Source organism: Myodes glareolus, chromosome 11, assembly GCF_982192425.1.
Source record: "Myodes glareolus chromosome 11, mMyoGla1.1, whole genome shotgun sequence".
NCBI lineage: Eukaryota > Metazoa > Chordata > Mammalia > Rodentia > Cricetidae > Myodes > Myodes glareolus.
In genome coordinates, this window is record NC_142036.1 from 2,756,644 (window position 1) to 2,766,283 (window position 9,640).

At 37.6% G+C, this 9,640-nt stretch overlaps 1 long non-coding RNA gene across 1 annotated transcript; it reads left to right on the forward strand.

Annotated features, from left to right (window-relative positions):
* Positions 1–1,072: 1,072 nt before the first annotated feature.
* On the forward strand, positions 1,073–9,001 carry LOC146892533 (uncharacterized). The gene is made up of 3 exons (XR_015004378.2): positions 1,073–3,096; positions 3,970–4,110; positions 8,795–9,001. It is a non-coding gene; the product is annotated as an uncharacterized LOC146892533 (long non-coding RNA).
* Positions 9,002–9,640: the final 639 nt, after the last annotated feature.

The following is a 9,640-nucleotide window of genomic DNA, read 5'->3' on the forward strand; positions in this document are numbered from 1 at the left end:
ATGTTTCTAGGAAAATGAAATGATTTTTTGCTTATTATAATATTAAGCATGTTACAGGTATACCATACAATCCTACAGGTCAAGCAGTTATAGAAAGTTCCAATCGAACTATAAAAGATATGTTGAACAAACAGAAAGGGGTGGAAAACACCCCCAGGAATAGGTTACATGATGCTTTATTAACCTTGAATTTTCTCAATGCTAATGAGAAGGGGACAACTGCTGCAGAAAGACATTAGATATTGGAAAAGTCTGCTGAATTAAATCAACCAATTTATTTCAAGGACGTGCTGACCTCACAGTGGAAGCCAGGAGATGTGCTGCATTGGGGAAGGGGTTTTGCTCTTGTTACCACAGGAGTGGAAAAATTGTGGATACCTTCAAAATTAATAAAGGTTCAGTTTGAAGAGGAGAAGCCTCTTGGAAGAGATAAATGATAACTCACTTACAAAGATAATAATCACACCAAAGGTAAGAGAAATATAAAGGTTGGGGGCAGGGTTCTCTTCTTGTCTCCACAGGAGAAGACTCATTTTCAAAGGATCCAAGGGACCCTGGATAATTGAATATAGAAACCGCCTATGACCAAAAGAGGATCAACAACGAATCCAAATAGTTTAGGTAAGTATTACTATTTTTTAATATGTACTAATGTGCATTTATTTATAAATATATAGAGCTGGTTTTGGAGTTGGACAATGGCTCAGTCCCTCTTCATTTCCAAGCCTGTTGATAAGAGATATCCCAGAGTTTCTGTCTCATGTCAAGAGCCAAGATATGGGACAGAATAACTAAAATTGATAAATTTTCTTTGCCTTTCCCCACATCTGTTTCTATCTATCTATCTATCTATCTATCTATCTATCTATCTATCTATATATATATATATATATGTCTGTATATGTCTTCGTAGATAATGTTTAACTTTTCCAGAACAAACATTAAATTCTCCTGCAGTAATCTTTAAAGCTTCTAGGATGAAGATGGGGCCCCACAACACCAACTCCACCTCGTTACTATGATGTCATAATGTTGATAGCACTATTTTTTAGACCAGTTCTTTGGTACCAGCTACACAAAACAGTTCCGGATGATGCACAATATTTGACAACACTCTGGCCAGACCTCCTCAACTTATTCAGAGACTATTTACAACTCTCTCACACCAAATGTTTATATGGGAATTTTACCATCAATTATTTTCACAGGACCCCCTCCAAGAGAAACGTCGCCCCCGTGACAGCTGGAAGCAATTTTAGAGGATGATATCCCCTCTACCAGTAGAATTTGCCCTTAGGTTTAGGGAAATCATTTAGGGATTTGTTATAATTGATATAGGGATGAGGGAATGAGGGAGGTATTTTATTAACTCAGGGGTGTTTATCAAAAAAAGGGGGGATTGATTGGTGATGGGATAATAATATATTGGTATTTGTGAGTTATTGTTTTTAGAAAATTGTATTGGTGTTAATTTTTGTACATTGATATATTGAATATTGTATGTGAGTATGTTTCTACCTCTATTTGTATTGATATATATATACATATATTTACATACCTTTGATTAAGATATTTATGTAATTTGATTGGAATAATAATAATATATTGGTATTTGTGAGTTATTGGTTTTAGAAAATTGTATCGGTATTGATTTTTGTACATTGATATATTGAATGTTGTATGTGAGTATGTTTCTACCTCTATTTGTATTAATATATATACATATATTTACATTCCTACCTCTGATTAAGATATTTATGTACATTGTTTACATTTGGAGGTCATTGTCCTCACTCATTGCACAGTTGTTCATTCTCTTAGTCTTCAAGTTAGATAGATAGAAATCAATAGTCATATATGTTTATTATATTGATATTTCAGCTAATCAGGTTATTTAGGTGCATAGAGATTATACTTAGTACAGATAGTATAATCTTCAACCTCTTCGAAGAGCTGTGGAAAATGGCCTTTAATCTAACTCATAGTTCTATAGTAGTGAGACACAATCGCTCCTGGCATCACCGCTCTACTCCCAAGAGAACGTTGAGCACCAAAGACACTCCACATGGAGCTTGTCTTCTTCCTGGCAGAACTGGCCTTTGGGCAAAGAAAAAGCCCATACCTCAACCACTGACAGAATTACAGAATATCCATAAATGGATAAAAGCAGGATTGTCTTATCTTGCCAAGACAGGGTGAGAGAGTCCTAAAAGGTTTCTTGCCTTTGAAAAATGGCATGTCAGTTACATCAGGCCTTAGCCAAAGTTGGTTGACTCAACATTGCATATGAGACTTTGGGTGATTGCCCAGGTATTCAGTTGTCTCTTCCATTCGTTGCACAATTCGGAAGTTTCCTGCTTGTACTTCCAGGCTGCTTGAGTAAAATTATTTTCCTTCTCAGATCTTTGATGGAGTTGAAGATTAGATAGTTGTAGTTACCATCTATATTATTTAGACTCCCTGAGATAGAATGTTTAGCAGAACTTTTGTTATAGGTTTCTTGCTTAACATTGTTTGTTGTTTGTAACTTTATATTTATTACTTGCTTCTATTGTATATAGTTGTATTTGGTTTAGTTCTGCCTTATTTTAGAAAAAAGGGGGAGATGATAGGGGAGTTCAGTCAATCACATTCTGTTTTTGGGGCGTGCCGCCCTCAGGCAAAAGCCTGCCTATAAACCTAGCAAGCGCACTCCGCTAACGCTCTTTTCTCCTGGCTCCTGCATCCGAACGGATCATTTGTATCAAGATAGTCTGGGGACTTTTCTTTACCAATTGCCCTGCAGCTTCATGTTAGATTTTTCTATATATGCACAGATATATTTCAAATGGAGAGGTATTATTCAAACACTTTAAAGACCTACATAATATGGCATTTGAAATATCTTAAGAATTTATACTTTTCTCAAAAGTGAGACATGCCTGCTTCTGGCAGTACTAATTACTTCAAGAGGATGGTGGGCATTGAAGAAGTTTATTATGGAGTTTGCTTTCAATGTGGCAAGGCTGCCTCTTGCCTGAACTGCTTGACAAAATGATGTATGAACTGGACAAGCAAGACCAGCAGGAAAATGACTGCTAACTTTGTCAAAACCAGGTGAGATGATCCTTTGGGATTTCTGTTTTATAGAAGAAACTGCCATACCTTCTGGAGGACACAGAGGAAAGTGACTGAAAAACTGCCAATATAAACAGGAGAGTTTCAAATTTCTTGCTTTACTAAGAAATCTGCCAGATATTCTAGACCTGTAGACTGAAGATAGATGTCCTAATGTTTGGTATTTTTTGTTTGTTTGTTTGTTTGTTTGTTTGGGGAGGTTTTTGTTTGTTTGTTTAGCTTATTTTGGTTTTTAGTTAGTTAGCTTGTTTGGCGTTTTTTGTTTTGTTTTGTTTTGTTTTTTTTTGAGGCAAGGTTTGTCTGTGCAGCAGCCCTGACTGTCCTAGAACTCATTCTGTAGATCAGGCTGGCCTTGACCTTACAGAGATCTGCCTACCTCTGCCTCCCTTGTTCTGAGATTAAAGGTATGAGCCACCACCACCAGGTTGGATGCCCCAATGAATAACTTGGGTGACTGTCCAGGCAGTGACATACCTCTGCCATTTCTAGAGTTTTGGAAGTTGCTTACAATGCACATCCTCTTTACTCAGGTAATATTAAATCCTTCTGAGGTCTTTGACGGAGTTGAAGACAGAGAGTTATAATTACAGTTTTCATTAGTTATGATAAAAGATAAATTTGTAAAGATAAAACTTTAGAATCCCAGAGATAGCATAGATGATAGAATATTTTCTTTAATTTTTCCAAACATAAAAAGACTAAATATTATAATTGTAATTTTTGTTTGATACCTGTTTTTTATATGCAATTTACAATGTTAAAGTTAAAATCTTCCTTTTTGATTAGACAGAAAAGGGAGAAAAGATGTGGAATATCCTTCTGTACACTGTGAACATATTTTGCTTTTATTAGTTGATGAAAAGAGATGCATTGTCCTATGGCAGGGCAGAATATAGCTAGGAGGGAAAGCAAAACTGAATACAGGAAGAAAGAAGACAGAGTTGAGAGAGATACCAGCAGCCACCAGAAGAGAAAGGGGTCAGAGCATCACAGGTAGGCAACAGGTCATAATATACAGATTAATAGAAATGGGTTAATTTAAATGTCAGTAATAAACCTGAGCAGTCAGCCAAATGGTTATAATTAATATTAAGTTTCTGAGTGATTATTTTATAAGCAGTTACAGGACCAAGCAAGACAAAGAAAAACTTCTCTTTATTTACATCTTGCATCAGGGCTTTTAACTTTTTTTTCATTCTGAATAAGCACATCTAAGAAGGTATAGAAAGAAAACAAATTAAGATATAATCACTAAAACACAAAATAAAACTAATAACACAAAGACCAATTAACACACACCTTTCAATAATAACTTTAAATATTAATGGCCTCAGTCACCCAATGAAAAGATACTGGTTAGTTAAATGAATTAAGAAACAAAATGCATTTTTCTATTGTCCACAAGGAACTCCTCTTACCTTCAGGGATAGGTGGCCCCTGAGAGGTGAAGGAAGAAAAGATGCTCTAGGCAAATGGAGCCAAGAAACAAGCAGTTGTTGTTGTCCTAATGTCTGACAAACAGACCAAACTAAAATCAATCAGAAGAGAAAAAGAGGAACTCTCCACTGGGAAGAATATTCCTTTACACCAAAGCCATCAATTTTATGTGTTTAAGTATAGACAGATATGGTGTTCTTTCCGATGAGGAAGGATTATGAATGGGGTGCAGTAGCCCTAGGCCTAACACTGCCATGTCCCAGAACATCGCCGATTACTTCTATGCTGTCCCAAAGGTAGACATGACAACTTCCTAGCATAGCTAGAATTACTAAGTAGAGGAAAAGATCCAAATGTGAATATAGACATCCTGCTTAGTACAGCAGCCCAGGGAAGCATGGCACGTAAACTTGTAAGTAACAAGGCCTAGGAATTGGATTACCACTATCTGGGCAGTTCCCATAAGACAAGTACATTTGCAAGAAGTACAGCGGTGACAATGGTGGAACTTCAGGTTGAGAAGTTGTGCTAGTCTGTTTTTGTTAACTTGACAGAAGCTAGAGTTATCTGGAAAGAAAAGTCTCAATTGAGAAAATGCCTGTAGGCAAGCCTGTAGGGTATTTGATTTTTTTTTTCTGGATTAATGCTTGATGTGGCAGGGAACCTTGGGCAAGTGGTTCTGGGATATATTTTTAAAAGCAAACTTAGAAAGTTATAATGAGCAAGACTGAAAGCAGCATTTCTCTATGGCTTCTGCTTCAGTTCTTGCCTTCAGTTACTGCCTTGGCTTCCCTCAGTGATGAACTGTTTACCTGAAAGTGTAAGGTGAAAGAAACCCTTTCTTCTCCAAGTTGCTTTTGGCCATAGTCTTTATCACAGTACTAAAAAACTACTAGAAGAGAGGTTGCAGGAAAGTGTGAGCTTGCCTCCCAGAAGTCCATCTACAGAGCCCAGCTCTAAGTACACAGCCTGTGATCCAGGCTGTATGTGTGTGTGGAGTTGGGGCTTGTGAGTACATTATAATTGAATAGATTGCTGTGGAATAATCCTTCTGTACACTGCCAAAATGTATTACTCTCATAGGTTAATAAAAAGCAGACAGGTTAGTAGCTGGACAAGAAGGTAGGTGGGAAACCCAAACAGAATAATGGGAAGAAGGAGGGCAGTATCATAGGAGTCTCCAGGCAGACGAAGAGGGAGTCTGGGATGAATAAACCATGTTAATAAAGGTACTGCCATGTGGCATAGTGTAAATAAGGAATATGTGTTAACTTAAAATGTAAGGGCAACTTAGTATTAAGCCTGAACTATTTATTAGTCGAGCATTTACAATTAATGTAAGTTTCTACACAGTAATTTGGAAGCAGCTCCCAGAATGGAAAATTCTGTTTAGCATAAGTCTCAACTTTCTAGAATTTTAGTTTTCAAAAAGAATGGTGGTCCATGAATAAAGCTATATGATGAGAACTTGTTTTAAAAACAATAACAACAACAACAACAAAAAAAAACTCCAAGTAAACAAACAAGAGTTCTGTAACCTCTGTTCTTGGAATTTGCTTTTGTGCCCTTCCCACATGTATTAATAGAAGTGGGTTTCCTTCAGGTTACATAATGTTGCTTACTTTTGTTATTTGGATGATGTTTCCAAGCATGGGTTATTCTTATGACGTGATATAGCTTGAACTCAAGTGAATTGCTCAGACAACCTTGTTTAATGCAAGACTATAAATTGCCTAATGTCCTGAATAAAGTTGGCTATAGCATAAGACTTTAGTCTGCCTTAATTTTAGGCCCCACTCTCTCAAGTTCACCAACCAGAATGGTAGCCTGGTGGGATGTCTATCCTGATGGAAAGTGGATGAAGCTGGAGTAGAGAACGTTCTTGCCAGTCCACACACCGTGGAACTGAGGGGAAGCAAGGCTGGAGACTAAGGGAGCCTGAAGTGTTAAATGAGAACAGAGGTGGTGCCACAAAGAAGAAAGTAAAGTGGCCTAAAAATGCAGACCCAACCAGCTATTGAGAAACCTAGAGCTGTGCCTGTACAGTTGGGTGTGTTATGTAAAGAAGACTTTAGAGGACCTTGAGGTGGGAAACAGCAAACTCATGTATCCAGCACAGTAAGCTCCTGTTAAATCTGCCTAATGCTGATAATGGCAGTGATGTTTACAATTGCAGGAATATTGCCAGTCATTTGTGGAAAGCACTGAATCGGTACCCTATGACGAACACTATGCTCAGTACTACAGACATGCCTGTCACCAGAGTGGGTCCCAGGTGTTACATGACATGAGGTCCAGGAATTTAATGTCTCAGTGACTTAGACCAGGTAGGCAGCAGGACTCAAAGTTCAGATTTATTAAAAGTATGAGCAGAGCTATAGAACACACCCTACAAAACGGAGCAGCCAAGCAACCACATGACTCAAGAGACCTGAGCTCTTTCACTGCTTGTAGGTAAATGGAAGAAGTAGCATTCTTGGAGCATGAATGAGAGGGATTCTGACCCTGACTTACAGACATTTGCTATATAAATCTGAACTGTCTGTCAGTACATCTCATAATTTTAAGCATCTGCACATCCCCATCATGAATGCACTTAAGATGGTAAACAGAGACTTCTGACAGATCTACGAGGACAAATTCACCTTCACTTCTCCTGAACCAATTCTATTTTAAGCAGTCCTTGTTTATCTCTCCTTCTACCAGGAAGTGCCTAACCCTGGATTACCAGTCCCTGGGGAGAGGTTGGGTGGGACCCATCCTGGACAGCAAACATGTTTCTCCAAGGGCAGTTAGTTGCCCTTCCTCTAGGCTTCCTTAAGCTTTCTAGAACTTAAGCTGGCCTACCTCACACAAACACAGTCTGTAGCCTATAGACTTAAGTTGCCTGAATAAGCTTGACATTAAATAATAAATCTAAGTACTTCCTTACACATCACTGAAAGTATTATTATGGAAGAGAGAAGATCTGAAAAACCTTAAGTTAAAAGATTTAAGAAATGACCTTTCTAAGTACATTACATTAGAGTTTTCAAGAAGTAATAGAGAAACATTAGCAATTCTTTTCTAATATTTTAAGTAGAAATTAAAATTTCATTATATATATTTACATATTGCATATATACATATTTAAAATGTAGTAATTATAGCAATCACACACATATTACTAGATGCATTATTGTACAATGGTTAACATAAAAAACTAAAGCTCTTTTTAATAAGGTTTTTCTTAATGAAATATGACACACCACTGCTGGATTCTTAATTGTGATTCTCCTCGTATGACAGTTGTTAGTTACTATTTCATAAAAACATTAACAACTTAAGTGAAAAAGAGGGATGAGAAGCTTCCAGAGTCTGTTTCTCCATGCTTATACTTTTACCCGTATGTTCTTTTAATATATATACATTTCAAAAACAGGAACTTGGAGCTCTATTACTTATGACATCAGGTTTTTGAGAATGTACCCTCCCTATGAAATTCTGAATAGATCTTGACTCAAATCTACCTTCTAGTGGTATATTAGCCTGTCCACTGAGCTTTGCAAACAGTAACCTAGGACACAAATTACACAGATTAATAACAGCTATTTGCTTATGAACCAAAACGGGGGAGGGGGGATGAGTAATCTGTGTATTTTGGTGTATTATGGGAAATGACAGTTTTCAACATCCATTATCTTCTTCATGAATGGAGTTTCAAATATATCAGAGGGGAAATCCTTGAGTGCTTGCTAATTTTGTGGGTGATGACCACTGTGGCTTCAGGTCAGCTCACACAGTCTCTCATTCATTTTGTGAAACCAGTCACTCACAGTCACTCAGTGTCTTTCATGTCAGTTTTGAACAAAGACATTGACCAGGCTTATTGTTCTCAAAGGTTAAAAAATACCCACAGAAGCATTTACATCATTGGCCAAGTATGTCCAGGTCATAGGAAGAACCCAATAACATGACCAGAGAGACTCCAAGTGATGTAAAGCACAGGCAGTAATCCTGTTGTGAGTTTCTGCCCCACTATATATTTTTACCAAAATATATGCTTTTACCAGAGAGAACTGTTTAGTATAGTCTTTCCTAAGATATTATCCAAAACAATGAATTACTTTAGAAAAGACTTGGGAATTCTGAGACCTGCATCCACTTCGCAGAAGTTCTGAAGGAATGTCAACCCTCTAGAGCTTCTGAGAGTTCCTGCAGCTCTGCTTAACATTTTTCAACCCATTCAAACATTTTGCAGATTTTGTAACCCAACACCTCTTACCATCTGTGGAGCCTGCTCAGAGAACAAGACACTGGTGATTTTTAAGATACGCTTTGCAGAATCCTCTCAGGGGTTTCCAGGAAGGCCCAGAAAAGACTTCAGAGAAGCAAAAAGGAGCCGAAGAGGTCAGCACCCAAGCTCCATTCTCATCCTTCTACTTTCCGGATTTACCATCGAGCATCATAAAGGAATCTATGACTCAAAATTATCTTGTGTTTATAAAATTCTTTGACTAGAAATGAGATATTTGTAGTCTGACATTTATAGTTCAATGTACTGTACATGTTATTGGATTGCACAGCAAGACTTGGCTGTGTTCCTACGGCACTTTCTCAGCAGAGACTGAATCACTGTGCATAATTATTGAATCCTGTCGAGCCTTGCCTGGCTTTCCTAGAGGAAGAGTTAACACCACTGTGCCATTAATTTGGGCTTGGCCTGGTGACCTGCTTTGAAAGGCACGTGATGTGAGTCTGTGGTAGACCCCACACAGCGGGTGCTCATCAACCAAAGCTCAGAAATGAGAAGCACATGAAGCCCAAACAGACCAACAAAGCTCCAATAATTTGCTGAGGTTCAAAGTTTTCTTGTTGAAAGAGTAAAGGCTGAATGGAGTAATTTTAAATCAGGTGGCTTTAGTATTACTCTCACATAATAATAGGATCCAACATAGGAGATACTGAATTTTCTGCTCATTTTGCAATTAACTCAGTTTTCAAAAAGTGCAATAATGCTTACTTCTCTGCACAACCAGATCCCATTCTTTTTTGTACAACAATGATTCATAGGATAATAATAATGGCAACAATGCACTGGATGCTT